The sequence below is a fragment of the Pleurodeles waltl genome, chromosome 3_1 (genome assembly GCF_031143425.1).
Source record: "Pleurodeles waltl isolate 20211129_DDA chromosome 3_1, aPleWal1.hap1.20221129, whole genome shotgun sequence".
NCBI classification, from domain to species: domain Eukaryota; kingdom Metazoa; phylum Chordata; class Amphibia; order Caudata; family Salamandridae; genus Pleurodeles; species Pleurodeles waltl.
In genome coordinates this window covers 1,236,358,951-1,236,373,974 of record NC_090440.1, presented here as the reverse complement: position 1 = coordinate 1,236,373,974, position 15,024 = coordinate 1,236,358,951, and the positions used below count along the sequence as shown (strand labels likewise).

At 45.7% G+C, this 15,024-nt stretch overlaps 1 protein-coding gene across 1 annotated transcript in view; it reads left to right on the top strand.

Moving 5' to 3' along the window:
- LOC138285079 (contactin-associated protein-like 5) overlaps positions 1–15,024 on the top strand; it is a 2,160,239-nt gene that overhangs the window by 825,704 nt on the left and 1,319,511 nt on the right. The gene's annotated exons all lie outside the window — the stretch shown is intronic.

Sequence of the window (15,024 nt, the reverse complement as noted above, 5' to 3'; positions counted from 1 at the left end):
CAGAAAGTTCTGGAATCTGAGAGGAACCACAAATTTCCTTCCACCCAGCGTTCCCCCAAGTGTCCGATAAAAATGATACCTCACTTAGGTGGGTAGGCCTAGCTCCTGCAACAGGAAATACCCCAAAACACAACATGGACACATCCCATTTTTTGACAGAAAACAGAGGTGTTTTTTGCAAAGTGCCTACCTGTAGATTTTGGCCTCTAGCTCAGCCGGCACCTAGGTAAACCTACCAAACCTGTGCATTTAAGAAAACTAGAGACCCAGGGGAATCCAAGATGGGGTGATTTGTGGGGCTCTGACCAGGTTCTGTTACCCAGAATCCTTTGCAAACCTCTAAATGTGGCTAAAAAAAACACATTTTCCTCACATTTCGGTGACAGAAAGTTCTGGAATCTGAGAAGAGCCACAAATTTCCTTCCACACAGCGTTCCCCCAAGTGTTAGATAAAAATGATACCTCACTTGTGTGGGTAGGCCTAGCGCCCGCAACAGGATATGCCCCATAACACAACGTGGACACATCCCATTTTTTGACAGAAAACAGAAGTGTTTTTTGCAAAGTGCCTACCTGTAGATTTTGGCCTCTAGCTCAGCCGGCACCTAGGGAAACCTACCAAACCTGTGCATTTTTGAAAACTAGAGGCCTAGGGGAATCCAAGATGGGGTGACTTGTGTGGCTCTGACCAGGTTCTGTTACCCAGAATCCTTTGCAAACCTCAAAATGTGGCTAAAAAAACACATTTCCTCACATTTCGGTGACAGAAAGTTCTGGAATCTGAGAGGAGCCACAAATTTCCTTCCACCCAGCGTTCCCCCAAGTGTCCGATAAAAATGATACCTCACTTGTGTGGGTAGGCCTAGCGCCTGCAACAGGAATTGCACCAAAACACAATGTGGACACATCCCATTTTTTGACAGAAAACAGAGGTGTTTTTTGCAAAGTGCCTACCTGTAGATTTTCGCCTCTAGCTCAGCCGGCACCTAGGGAAACCTACCTAACCTGTGCATTTTTGAAAACTAGAGGCCTAGGGGAATCCAAGATGGGGTTACTTGTGGGGCTCTGACCAGGTTCTGTTACCCAGAATCCTTTGCAAACCTCAAAATGTGGCTAAAAAAAACACATTTCCTCATATTTCGGTGACAGAAAGTTCTGGAATCTGAGAGGAACCACAAATTTCCTTCCACCCAGCGTTCCCCCAAGTGTCCGATAAAAATGATACCTCACTTAGGTGGGTAGGCCTAGCTCCTGCAACAGGAAATGCCCCAAAACACAACATGGACACATCCCATTTTTTGACAGAAAACAGAGGTGTTTTTTGCAAAGTGCCTACCTGTAGATATTGGCCTCTAGCTCAGCCGGCACCTAGGGAAACCTACCAAACCTGTGCATTTTTTAAAACTAGAGACCTAGGGGAATCCAAGATGGGGTGACTTGTGGGGCTCTGACCAGGTTCTGTTACCCAGAATCCTTTGCAAATCTCAAAATGTGGCTAAAAAAACACATTTCCTCACATTTCGGTGACAGAAAGTTCTGGAATCTGAGAGGAGCCACAAATTTCCTTCCACCCAGCATTCCCCCAAGTGTCCGATAAAAAAGATACCTCACTTGTGTGGGTAGGCCTATCGCCTGCAACAGGAAATGCCCCAAAACACAATATGGACACATCCCATTTTTTGACAGAAAACAGAGGTGTTTTTTGCAATGTGCCTACCTGTAGATTTTGGCCTCTACCTGAGCCGTCACCTAGGGAAACCTACCAAACCTGGGCATTTATGAAAACTAGAGACCCAAGGGAATCCAAGATGGGGTGACTTGTGGGGCTCTGACCAGGTTCTGTTACCCAGAATCCTTTGCAAATCTCAAAATGTGGCTAAAAAAACACATTTTCCTCACATTTCGGTGACAGAAAGTTCTGGAATCTGAGAAGAGCCACAAATTTCCTTCCACACAGCGTTCCCCCAAGTGTTAGATAAAAATGATACCTCACTTGTGTGGGTAGGCCTAGCGCCCACAACAGGATATGCCCCATAACACAACGTGGACACATCCCATTTTTTTACAGAAAACAGAAGTGTTTTTTGCAAAGTGCCTACCTGTAGATTTTGGCCTCTAGCTCAGCCGGCACCTAGGGAAACCTACCAAACCTGTGCATTTCTTAAAACTAGCGACCTAGGGGAATCCAAGATGGGGTGACTTGTGGTGCTCTGACCAGGTTCTGTTACCCAGAATCCTTTGCAAACCTCAAAATTTGGCTAAAAAAACAACTTTTCCTCACATTTCGGTGACAGAAAGTTCTGGAATCTGTGAGGAGCACAAATTTCCTTACACCCAGCATTCCCCCAAGTGTCCGATAAAAAATGATACCTCACTTGTGTGGGTAGGCCTAGCGCCTGCAACAGGAAATGCCCCAAAACACAATGTGGACACATCCCATTTTTTAACAGAAAACAGAGGTGTTTTTTGCAAAGTGCCTACCTGTAGATTTTGGCCTCTAGTTCAGCCGGCACCTAGGGAAACCTACCAAACCTGTGCATTTCTTAAAACTAGCGACCCAGGGGAATCGAAGATGGGGTGACTTGTGGGGCTCTGACCAGTTTCTGTTACCCAGAATCCTTTACAAACCTCAAAATTTGGCTAAAAAAACAACTTTTCCTCATATTTCGGTGACAGAAAGTTCTGGAATCTGAGAGGAACCACAAATTTCCTTCCACCCAGCGTTCCCCCAAGTGTCCGATAAAAATGATACCTCACTTAGGTTGGTAGGCCTAGCTCCTGCAAGAGGAAATGCCCCAAAACACAACATGGACACATCCCATTTTCTGACAGAAAACAGAGGTGTCTTTTGCAAAGTGTCTACCTGTAGATTTTGGCCTATAGCTCAGCCGGCACCTAGGGAAACCTACCAAACCTGTGCATTTCTGGAAACTAGAGACCTAGGGGAATCCAAGATGGGGTGACTTGTGGGGCTCTGTCCAGGTTCTGTTAGCCAGAATCCTTTGCAAACCTCTAAATTTGGCTAAAAAAAACAACTTTTCCTCACATTTCGGTGTCAGAAAGTTTTGGAATCTGAGAGGAACCACAAATTTCCTTCCACCCAGCATTCCCCCAAGTGTCCCGATAAAAATGATGCCTCACTTGTGTGGGTAGTCCTAGCGCCCGCAATAGGATATGCCCCAAAACACAACATGGATACATCCCATTTTTTGACAGAAAACAGAGGTGTTTTTTGCAATGTGCCTACCTGTAGATTTTGGCCTCTACCTCAGCCGTCACCTAGGGAAACCTACCAAACCTGTGCATTTATGAAAACTAGAGACCCAGGGGAATCCAAGATGGGGTGACTTGTGGGGCTCTGACCAGGTTCTGTTACCCAGAATCCTTTGCAAACCTCAAAATGTGGCTAAAAAAACACATTTTCCTCACTTTTCGGTGACAGAAAGTTCTGGAATCTGTGAGGAGCCACAAATTTCCTTCCACCCAGCGTTCCCCCAAGTCTCCCGATAAAAATGATACCTTACTTGTGTGGCTAGGCCTAGCGACAGGAAATGCCCCAAAACGCAACGTGGACACATCACAATTTTTGACAGAAAACAGAGATGTTTTTTGCAAAGTGCCTACCTGTATATTTTGGCCTCTAGCTCAGCCGGCATCTAGGAAACCTACCAAACCTGTGCATTTTTTAAAACTAGAGGCCTAGGGGAATCCAAGATGGGGTGACTTGTGGGGCTCTGACCAGGTTCTGTTACCGAGAATCCTTTACAAACCTCAAAATGTGGCTAAAAAAACACATTTCCTCACATTTCGGTGACAGAAAGTTCTGGAATCTGAGAGGAGCCACAAATTTCCTTCCACCCAGCGTTCCCCCAAGTGTCCGATAAAAATGATACCTCACTTGTGTGGGTAGGCCTAGCGCCTGTGACAGGAAATGCCCCAAAACACAACGTGGACACATCCCATTTATTTTTACAGAAAACAGAGGTGTTTTTTGCAAAGTCCCTACCTTTAGATTTTGGCCTCTAGTTCAGCAGGCACCTAGGGAAACCTACCAAACCTGTGCATTTCTTAAAACTAGCGACCTAGGGGAATCCAAGATGGGGTGACTTGTGGTGCTCTGACCAGGTTCTGTTACCCAGAATCCTTTGCAAACTTCAAAATTTGGCTAAAAAAACAACTTTTCCTCACATTTCGGTGACAGAAAGTTCTGGAATCTGTGAGGAGCACAAATTTCCTTACACCCAGCATTCCCCCAAGTGTCCGATAAAAAATGATACCTCACTTGTGTGGGTAGGCCTAGCGCCTGCAACAGGAAATGCCCCAAAACACAATGTGGACACATCCCATTTTTTAACAGAAAACAGAGGTGTTTTTTGCAAAGTGCCTACCTGTAGATTTTGGCCTCTAGTTCAGCCGGCACCTAGGGAAACCTACCAAACCTGTGCATTTCTTAAAACTAGCGACCTAGGGGAATCCAAGATGGGGTGACTTGTGGGGTTCTGACCAGGTTCTGTTACCCAGAATCCTTTGCCAACCTCAAAATTTGGCTAAAAAAACAACTTTTCCTCATATTTCGGTGACAGAAAGTTCTGGAATCTGAGAGGAACCACAAATTTCCTTCCACCCAGCGTTCCCCCAAGTGTCCGATAAAAATGATACCTCACTTAGGTGGGTAGGCCTAGCTCCTGCAACAGGAAATGCCCCAAAACACAACATGGACACATCCCATTTTCTGACAGAAAACAGAGGTGTCTTTTGCAAAGTGCCTACCTGTAGATTTTGGCCTGTAGCTCAGCCGGCACCTAGGGAAACCTACCAAACCTGTGCATTTCTTAAAACTAGCGACCTAGGGGAATCCAAGATGGGGTGACTTGTGGGGCTCTGACCAGGTTCTGTTACCCAGAATCCTTTGCAAACCTCAAAATTTGGCTAAAAAAACAACTTTTCCTCACATTTCGGTGACAGAAAGTTCTGGAATCTGTGAGGAGCCACAAATTTCCTTACACCCAGCATTCCCCCAAGTGTCCGATGAAAATTATACCTCACTTGTGTGGGTAGGCCTAGCGACAGGAAATGCCCCAAAACACAATGTGGACACATCCCATTTTTTGACAGAAAACAGAGGTGTTTTTTGCAAAGTGCCTACCTGTAGATTTTGGTCTCTAGCTCAGCCGGCACCTAGGGAAACCTACCAAACCTGTGCATTTTTTAAAACTAGAGTCCTAGGGGAATCCAGATGGGGTGACTTGTGGGGCTCTGACCAGGTTCTGTTACCGAAAATCCTTTACAAACCTCAAAATGTGGCTAAAAAAACACATTTCCTCACATTTCGGTGACAGAAAGTTCTGGAATCTGAGAGGAGCCACAAATTTCCTTCCACCCAGCGTTCCCCCAAGTGTCCGCTAAAAATGATACCTCACTTGTATGGGTAGGCCTAGCGTCTGTGACAGGAAATGCCCCAAAACATAACGTGGACACATCCCATTTTTTTTTTTACAGAAAACAGAGGTGTTTTTTGCAAAGTGCCTACCTGTAGATTTTGGCCTCTAGTTCAGCCGGCACCTAGGGAAACCTACCAAACCTGTGCATTTCTTAAAACTAGCGACCTAGGGGAATCCAAGATGGGGTGACTTGTGGGGTTCTGACCAGGTTCTGTTACCCAGAATCCTTTGCAAATCTCAAAATGTGGCTAAAAAAACACATTTCCTCACATTTCGGTGACAGAAAGTTCTGGAATCTGAGAGGAGCCACAAATTTCCTTCCACCCAGCATTCCCCCAAGTGTCCGATAAAAAAGAAACCTCACTTGTGTGGGTAGGCCTATCGCCTGCAACAGGAAATGCCCCAAAACACAATGTGGACACATCCCATTTTTTGACAGAAAACAGAGGTGTTTTTTGCAATGTGCCTACCTGTAGATTTTGGCCTCTACCTGAGCCGTCACCTAGGGAAACCTACCAAACCTGGGCATTTATGAAAACTAGAGACCCAGGGGAATCCAAGATGGGGTGACTTGTGGGGCTCTGATCAGGTTCTGTTACCCAGAATCCTTTGCAAATCTCAAAATGTGGCTGAAAAAACACATTTTCCTCACATTTCGGTGACAGAAAGTTCTGGAATCTAAGAAGAGCCACAAATTTCCTTTCACACAGCGTTCCCCCAAGTGTTAGATAAAAATTATACCTCACTTGTGTGGGTAGGCCTAGCGCCCACAACAGGATATGCCCCATAACACAACGTGGACACATCCCATTTTTTGACAGAAAACAGAAGTGTTTTTTGCAAAGTGCCTACCTGTAGATTTTGGCCTCTAGCTCAGCCGGCACCTAGGGAAACCTACCAAACCTGTGCATTTTTGAAAACTAGAGGCCTAGGGGAATCCAAGATGGGGTGACTTGTAGGGCTCTGACCAGGTTCTGTTACCCAGAATCCTTTGCAAACCTCAAAATGTGGTTAAAAAAACACATTTCCTCACATTTCGGTGACAGAAAGTTCTGGAATCTGAGAGGAGCCACAAATTTCCTTCCACCCAGCGTTCCCCCAAGTGTCCGATAAAAAAGATACCTCACTTGTGTGGGTAGGCCTAGCGCCTGCAACAGGAAATGCCCCAAAACACAATGTGGACACATCCCATTTTTTGACAGAAAACAGAGGTGTTTTTTGCAAAGTGCCTACCTGTAGATTTTGGCCTCTAGTTCAGCCGGCACCTAGAGAAACCTACCAAACCTGTGCATTTCTTAAAACTAGCGACCCAGGGGAATCGAAGATGGGGTGACTTGTGGGGCTCTGACCAGTTTCTGTTACCCAGAATCCTTTACAAACCTCAAAATTTGGCTAAAAAAACAACTTTTCCTCATATTTCGGTGACAGAAAGTTCTGGAATCTGAGAGGAACCACAAATTTCCTTCCACCCAGCGTTCCCCCAAGTGTCCGATAAAAATGATACCTCACTTAGGTTGGTAGGCCTAGCTCCTGCAAGAGGAAATGCCCCAAAACACAACATGGACACATCCCATTTTCTGACAGAAAACAGAGGTGTCTTTTGCAAAGTGTCTACCTGTAGATTTTGGCCTATAGCTCAGCCGGCACCTAGGGAAACCTACCAAACCTGTGCATTTCTGGAAACTAGAGACCTAGGGGAATCCAAGATGGGGTGACTTGTGGGGCTCTGTCCAGGTTCTGTTAGCCAGAATCCTTTGCAAACCTCTAAATTTGGCTAAAAAAAACAACTTTTCCTCACATTTCGGTGTCAGAAAGTTTTGGAATCTGAGAGGAACCACAAATTTCCTTCCACCCAGCATTCCCCCAAGTGTCCCGATAAAAATGATGCCTCACTTGTGTGGGTAGTCCTAGCGCCCGCAATAGGATATGCCCCAAAACACAACATGGATACATCCCATTTTTTGACAGAAAACAGAGGTGTTTTTTGCAATGTGCCTACCTGTAGATTTTGGCCTCTACCTCAGCCGTCACCTAGGGAAACCTACCAAACCTGTGCATTTATGAAAACTAGAGACCCAGGGGAATCCAAGATGGGGTGACTTGTGGGGCTCTGACCAGGTTCTGTTACCCAGAATCCTTTGCAAACCTCAAAATGTGGCTAAAAAAACACATTTTCCTCACATTTCGGTGACAGAAAGTTCTGGAATCTGTGAGGAGCCACAAATTTCCTTCCACCCAGCGTTCCCCCAAGTCTCCCGATAAAAATGATACCTTACTTGTGTGGCTAGGCCTAGCGACAGGAAATGCCCCAAAACGCAACGTGGACACATCACAATTTTTGACAGAAAACAGAGATGTTTTTTGCAAAGTGCCTACCTGTATATTTTGGCCTCTAGCTCAGCCGGCATCTAGGAAACCTACCAAACCTGTGCATTTTTTAAAACTAGAGGCCTAGGGGAATCCAAGATGGGGTGACTTGTGGGGCTCTGACCAGGTTCTGTTACCGAGAATCCTTTACAAACCTCAAAATGTGGCTAAAAAAACACATTTCCTCACATTTCGGTGACAGAAAGTTCTGGAATCTGAGAGGAGCCACAAATTTCCTTCCACCCAGCGTTCCCCCAAGTGTCCGATAAAAATGATACCTCACTTGTGTGGCTAGGCCTAGCGCCTGCGACAGGAAATGCCCCAAAACACAACGTGGACACATCCCATTTTTTTTTACAGAAAACAGAGGTGTTTTTTGCAAAGTCCCTACCTTTAGATTTTGGCCTCTAGTTCAGCCGGCACCTAGGGAAACCTACCAAACCTGTGCATTTCTTAAAACTAGCCACCTAGGGGAATCCAAGATGGGGTGACTTGTGGGGCTCTGACCAGGTTCTGTTACCCAGAATCCTTTGCAAACTTCAAAATTTGGCTAAAAAAACAACTTTTCCTCACATTTCGGTGACAGAAAGTTCTGGAATCTGTGAGGAGCACAAATTTCCTTACACCCAGCATTCCCCCAAGTGTCCGATAAAAAATGATACCTCACTTGTGTGGGTAGGCCTAGCGCCTGCAACAGGAAATGCCCCAAAACACAATGTGGACACATCCCATTTTTTGACAGAAAACAGAGGTGTTTTTTGCAAAGTGCCTACCTGTAGATTTTGGCCTCTAGTTCAGCCGGCACCTAGGGAAACCTACCAAACCTGTGCATTTCTTAAAACTAGCGACCTAGGGGAATCCAAGATGGGGTGACTTGTGGGGTTCTGACCAGGTTCTGTTACCCAGAATCCTTTGCCAACCTCAAAATTTGGCTAAAAAAACAACTTTTCCTCATATTTCGGTGACAGAAAGTTCTGGAATCTGAGAGGAACCACAAATTTCCTTCCACCCAGCGTTCCCCCAAGTGTCCGATAAAAATGATACCTCACTTAGGTGGGTAGGCCTAGCTCCTGCAACAGGAAATGCCCCAAAACACAACATGGACACATCCCATTTTCTGACAGAAAACAGAGGTGTCTTTTGCAAAGTGCCTACCTGTAGATTTTGGCCTCTAGCTCAGCCGGCACCTAGGAAACCTACCAAACCTGTGCATTTCTTAAAACTAGAGGCCTAGGGGAATCCAAGATGGGGTGACTTGTGGGGCTCTGACCAGGTTCTGTTACCGAGAATCCTTTGCAAACCTCAAAATGTGGCTAAAAAAACACATTTCCTCACAGTTCGGTGACAGAAAGTTCTGGAATCTGAGAGGAGCCACAAATTTCCTTCCACCCAGCGTTCCCCCAAGTGTCCGATAAAAATGATACCTCACTTGTGTGGGTAGGCCTAGCGCCTGCGACAGGAAATGCCCCAAAACAAAACGTGGACACATCCCATTTTTTTACAGAAAACAGAGGTGTTTTTTGCAAAGTGCCTACCTTTAGATTTTGGCCTCTAGTTCAGCCGGCACCTAGGGAAACCTACCAAACCTGTGCATTTCTTAAAACTAGCGACCTAGGGGAATCCAAGATGGGGTGACTTGTGGGGCTCTGACCAGGTTCTGTTACCCAGAATCCTTTGCAAACCTCAAAATTTGGCTAAAAAAACAACTTTTCCTCACATTTCGGTGACAGAAAGTTCTGGAATCTGTGAGGAGCCACAAATTTCCTTACACCCAGCATTCCCCCAAGTGTCCGATGAAAATTATACCTCACTTGTGTGGGTAGGCCTAGCGCCTGCAACAGGAAATGCCCCAAAACGCAATGTGGACACATCCCATTTTTTGACAGAAAACAGAGGTGTTTTTTGCAAAGTGCCTACCTGTAGATTTTGGCCTCTAGTTCAGCCGGCACCTAGGGAAACCTACCAAACCTGTGCATTTATGAAAACTAGAGACCCAGGGGAATCCAAGATGGGGTGACTTGTGGGGCTCTGACCAGGTTCTGTTACCCAGAATCCTTTGCAAACCTCAAAATTTGGCTAAAAAAACACATTTTCCTCACATTTCGGTGACAGAAAGTTCTGGAATCTGTGAGGAGCCACAAATTTCCTTCCGCCCAGCGTTCCCCCAAGTCTCCCGATAAAAATGACACCTTACTTGTGTGGCTAGGCCTAGCGACAGGAAATGCCCCAAAACACAATGTGGACACATCCCATTTTTTGACAGAAAACAGAGGTGTTTTTTGCAAAGTGCCTACCTGTAGATTTTGGTCTCTAGCTCAGCCGGCACCTAGGGAAACCTACCAAACCTGTGCATTTTTTAAAACTAGAGTCCTAGGGGAATCCAGATGGGGTGACTTGTGGGGCTCTGACCAGGTTCTGTTACCGAAAATCCTTTACAAACCTCAAAATGTGGCTAAAAAAACACATTTCCTCACATTTCGGTGACAGAAAGTTCTGGAATCTGAGAGGAGCCACAAATTTCCTTCCACCCAGCGTTCCCCCAAGTGTCCGCTAAAAATGATACCTCACTTGTGTGGGTAGGCCTAGCGTCTGTGACAGGAAATGCCCCAAAACATAACGTGGACACATCCCATTTTTTTTTTTACAGAAAACAGAGGTGTTTTTTGCAAAGTGCCTACCTGTAGATTTTGGCCTCTAGTTCAGCCGGCACCTAGGGAAACCTACCAAACCTGTGCATTTCTTAAAACTAGCGACCTAGGGGAATCCAAGATGGGGTGACTTGTGGGGTTCTGACCAGGTTCTGTTACCCAGAATCCTTTGCAAACCTCAAAATTTGGCTAAAAAAACAACTTTTCCTCACATTTCGGTGACAGAAAGTTCTGGAATCTGTGAGGAGCCACAAATTTCCTTCCACCCAGCGTTCCCCCAAGTCTCCCGATAAAAATGATACCTTACTTGTGTGGCTAGGCCTAGCGACAGGAAATGCCCCAAAACACAACGTGGACACATCCCAATTTTTGACAGAAAACAGAGATGTTTTTTGCAAAGTGCCTACCTGTATATTTTGGCCTCTAGCTCAGCCGGCACCTAGGAAACCTACCAAACCTGTGCATTTTTTAAAACTAGAGGCCTAGGGGAATCCAAGATGAGGTGACTTGTGGGGCTCTGACCAGGTTCTGTTACCGAGAATCCTTTGCAAACCTCAAAATGTGGCTAAAAAAACACATTTCCTCACATTTCGGTGACAGAAAGTTCTGGAATCTGAGAGGAGCCACAAATTTCCTTCCACCCAGCGTTGCCCCAAGTGTCCGATAAAAATGATACCTCACTTGTGTGGGTAGGCCTAGCGCCTGCGACAGAAAATGCCCCAAAACACAATGTGGACACATCCCATTTTTTGACAGAAAACAGAGGTGTTTTTTGCAAAGTGCCTACCTGTAGATTTTGGCCTCTAGTTCAGCCGGCACCTAGGGAAACCTACCAAACCTGTGCATTTCTTAAAACTAGCGACCTAGGGGAATCCAAGATGGGGTGACTTGTGGGGTTCTGACCAGGTTCTGTTACCCAGAATCCTTTGCAAACCTCAAAATTTGGCTAAAAAAACAACTTTTCCTCACATTTCGGTGACAGAAAGTTCTGGAATCTGTGAGGAGCCACAAATTTCCTTACACCCAGCATTCCCCCAAGTGTCCGATAAAAATGATACCTCACTTGTGTGGCTAGACCTAGCGACAGGAAATGCCCCAAAACGCAACGTGGACACATCCCATTTTTTGACAGAAAACAGAGGTGTTTTTTGCAAAGTGCCTACCTGTAGATTTTGGCCTCTAGCTCAGCCGGCACCTAGGGAAACCTACCAAACCTGTGCATTTTTTAAAACTAGAGTCCTAGGGGAATCCAAGATGGGGTGACTTGTGGGGCTCTGACCAGGTTCTGTTACCGAGAATCCTTTACAAACCTCAAAATGTGGCTAAAAAAACACATTTCCTCACATTTCGGTGACAGAAAGTTCTGGAATCTGAGAGGAGCCACAAATTTCCTTCCACCCAGCGTTCCCCCAAGTGTCCGATAAAAATGATACCTCACTTGTGTGGCTAGGCCTAGCGCCTGCGACAGGAAATGCCCCAAAACACAACGTGGACACATCCCATTTTTTTTTACAGAAAACAGAGGTGTTTTTTGCAAAGTCCCTACCTTTAGATTTTGGCCTCTAGTTCAGCCGGCACCTAGGGAAACCTACCAAACCTGTGCATTTCTTAAAACTAGCCACCTAGGGGAATCCAAGATGGGGTGACTTGTGGGGCTCTGACCAGGTTCTGTTACCCAGAATCCTTTGCAAACTTCAAAATTTGGCTAAAAAAACAACTTTTCCTCACATTTCGGTGACAGAAAGTTCTGGAATCTGTGAGGAGCACAAATTTCCTTACACCCAGCATTCCCCCAAGTGTCCGATAAAAAATGATACCTCACTTGTGTGGGTAGGCCTAGCGCCTGCAACAGGAAATGCCCCAAAACACAATGTGGACACATCCCATTTTTTGACAGAAAACAGAGGTGTTTTTTGCAAAGTGCCTACCTGTAGATTTTGGCCTCTAGTTCAGCCGGCACCTAGGGAAACCTACCAAACCTGTGCATTTCTTAAAACTAGCGACCTAGGGGAATCCAAGATGGGGTGACTTGTGGGGTTCTGACCAGGTTCTGTTACCCAGAATCCTTTGCCAACCTCAAAATTTGGCTAAAAAAACAACTTTTCCTCATATTTCGGTGACAGAAAGTTCTGGAATCTGAGAGGAACCACAAATTTCCTTCCACCCAGCGTTCCCCCAAGTGTCCGATAAAAATGATACCTCACTTAGGTGGGTAGGCCTAGCTCCTGCAACAGGAAATGCCCCAAAACACAACATGGACACATCCCATTTTCTGACAGAAAACAGAGGTGTCTTTTGCAAAGTGCCTACCTGTAGATTTTGGCCTCTAGCTCAGCCGGCACCTAGGAAACCTACCAAACCTGTGCATTTCTTAAAACTAGAGGCCTAGGGGAATCCAAGATGGGGTGACTTGTGGGGCTCTGACCAGGTTCTGTTACCGAGAATCCTTTGCAAACCTCAAAATGTGGCTAAAAAAACACATTTCCTCACAGTTCGGTGACAGAAAGTTCTGGAATCTGAGAGGAGCCACAAATTTCCTTCCACCCAGCGTTCCCCCAAGTGTCCGATAAAAATGATACCTCACTTGTGTGGGTAGGCCTAGCGCCTGCGACAGGAAATGCCCCAAAACAAAACGTGGACACATCCCATTTTTTTACAGAAAACAGAGGTGTTTTTTGCAAAGTGCCTACCTTTAGATTTTGGCCTCTAGTTCAGCCGGCACCTAGGGAAACCTACCAAACCTGTGCATTTCTTAAAACTAGCGACCTAGGGGAATCCAAGATGGGGTGACTTGTGGGGCTCTGACCAGGTTCTGTTACCCAGAATCCTTTGCAAACCTCAAAATTTGGCTAAAAAAACAACTTTTCCTCACATTTCGGTGACAGAAAGTTCTGGAATCTGTGAGGAGCCACAAATTTCCTTACACCCAGCATTCCCCCAAGTGTCCGATGAAAATTATACCTCACTTGTGTGGGTAGGCCTAGCGCCTGCAACAGGAAATGCCCCAAAACGCAATGTGGACACATCCCATTTTTTGACAGAAAACAGAGGTGTTTTTTGCAAAGTGCCTACCTGTAGATTTTGGCCTCTAGTTCAGCCGGCACCTAGGGAAACCTACCAAACCTGTGCATTTATGAAAACTAGAGACCCAGGGGAATCCAAGATGGGGTGACTTGTGGGGCTCTGACCAGGTTCTGTTACCCAGAATCCTTTGCAAACCTCAAAATTTGGCTAAAAAAACACATTTTCCTCACATTTCGGTGACAGAAAGTTCTGGAATCTGTGAGGAGCCACAAATTTCCTTCCGCCCAGCGTTCCCCCAAGTCTCCCGATAAAAATGACACCTTACTTGTGTGGCTAGGCCTAGCGACAGGAAATGCCCCAAAACACAATGTGGACACATCCCATTTTTTGACAGAAAACAGAGGTGTTTTTTGCAAAGTGCCTACCTGTAGATTTTGGTCTCTAGCTCAGCCGGCACCTAGGGAAACCTACCAAACCTGTGCATTTTTTAAAACTAGAGTCCTAGGGGAATCCAGATGGGGTGACTTGTGGGGCTCTGACCAGGTTCTGTTACCGAAAATCCTTTACAAACCTCAAAATGTGGCTAAAAAAACACATTTCCTCACATTTCGGTGACAGAAAGTTCTGGAATCTGAGAGGAGCCACAAATTTCCTTCCACCCAGCGTTCCCCCAAGTGTCCGCTAAAAATGATACCTCACTTGTGTGGGTAGGCCTAGCGTCTGTGACAGGAAATGCCCCAAAACATAACGTGGACACATCCCATTTTTTTTTTTACAGAAAACAGAGGTGTTTTTTGCAAAGTGCCTACCTGTAGATTTTGGCCTCTAGTTCAGCCGGCACCTAGGGAAACCTACCAAACCTGTGCATTTCTTAAAACTAGCGACCTAGGGGAATCCAAGATGGGGTGACTTGTGGGGTTCTGACCAGGTTCTGTTACCCAGAATCCTTTGCAAACCTCAAAATTTGGCTAAAAAAACAACTTTTCCTCACATTTCGGTGACAGAAAGTTCTGGAATCTGTGAGGAGCCACAAATTTCCTTCCACCCAGCGTTCCCCCAAGTCTCCCGATAAAAATGATACCTTACTTGTGTGGCTAGGCCTAGCGACAGGAAATGCCCCAAAACACAACGTGGACACATCCCAATTTTTGACAGAAAACAGAGATGTTTTTTGCAAAGTGCCTACCTGTATATTTTGGCCTCTAGCTCAGCCGGCACCTAGGAAACCTACCAAACCTGTGCATTTTTTAAAACTAGAGGCCTAGGGGAATCCAAGATGAGGTGACTTGTGGGGCTCTGACCAGGTTCTGTTACCGAGAATCCTTTGCAAACCTCAAAATGTGGCTAAAAAAACACATTTCCTCACATTTCGGTGACAGAAAGTTCTGGAATCTGAGAGGAGCCACAAATTTCCTTCCACCCAGCGTTGCCCCAAGTGTCCGATAAAAATGATACCTCACTTGTGTGGGTAGGCCTAGCGCCTGCGACAGAAAATGCCCCAAAACACAATGTGGACACATCCCATTTTTTGACAGAAAACAGAG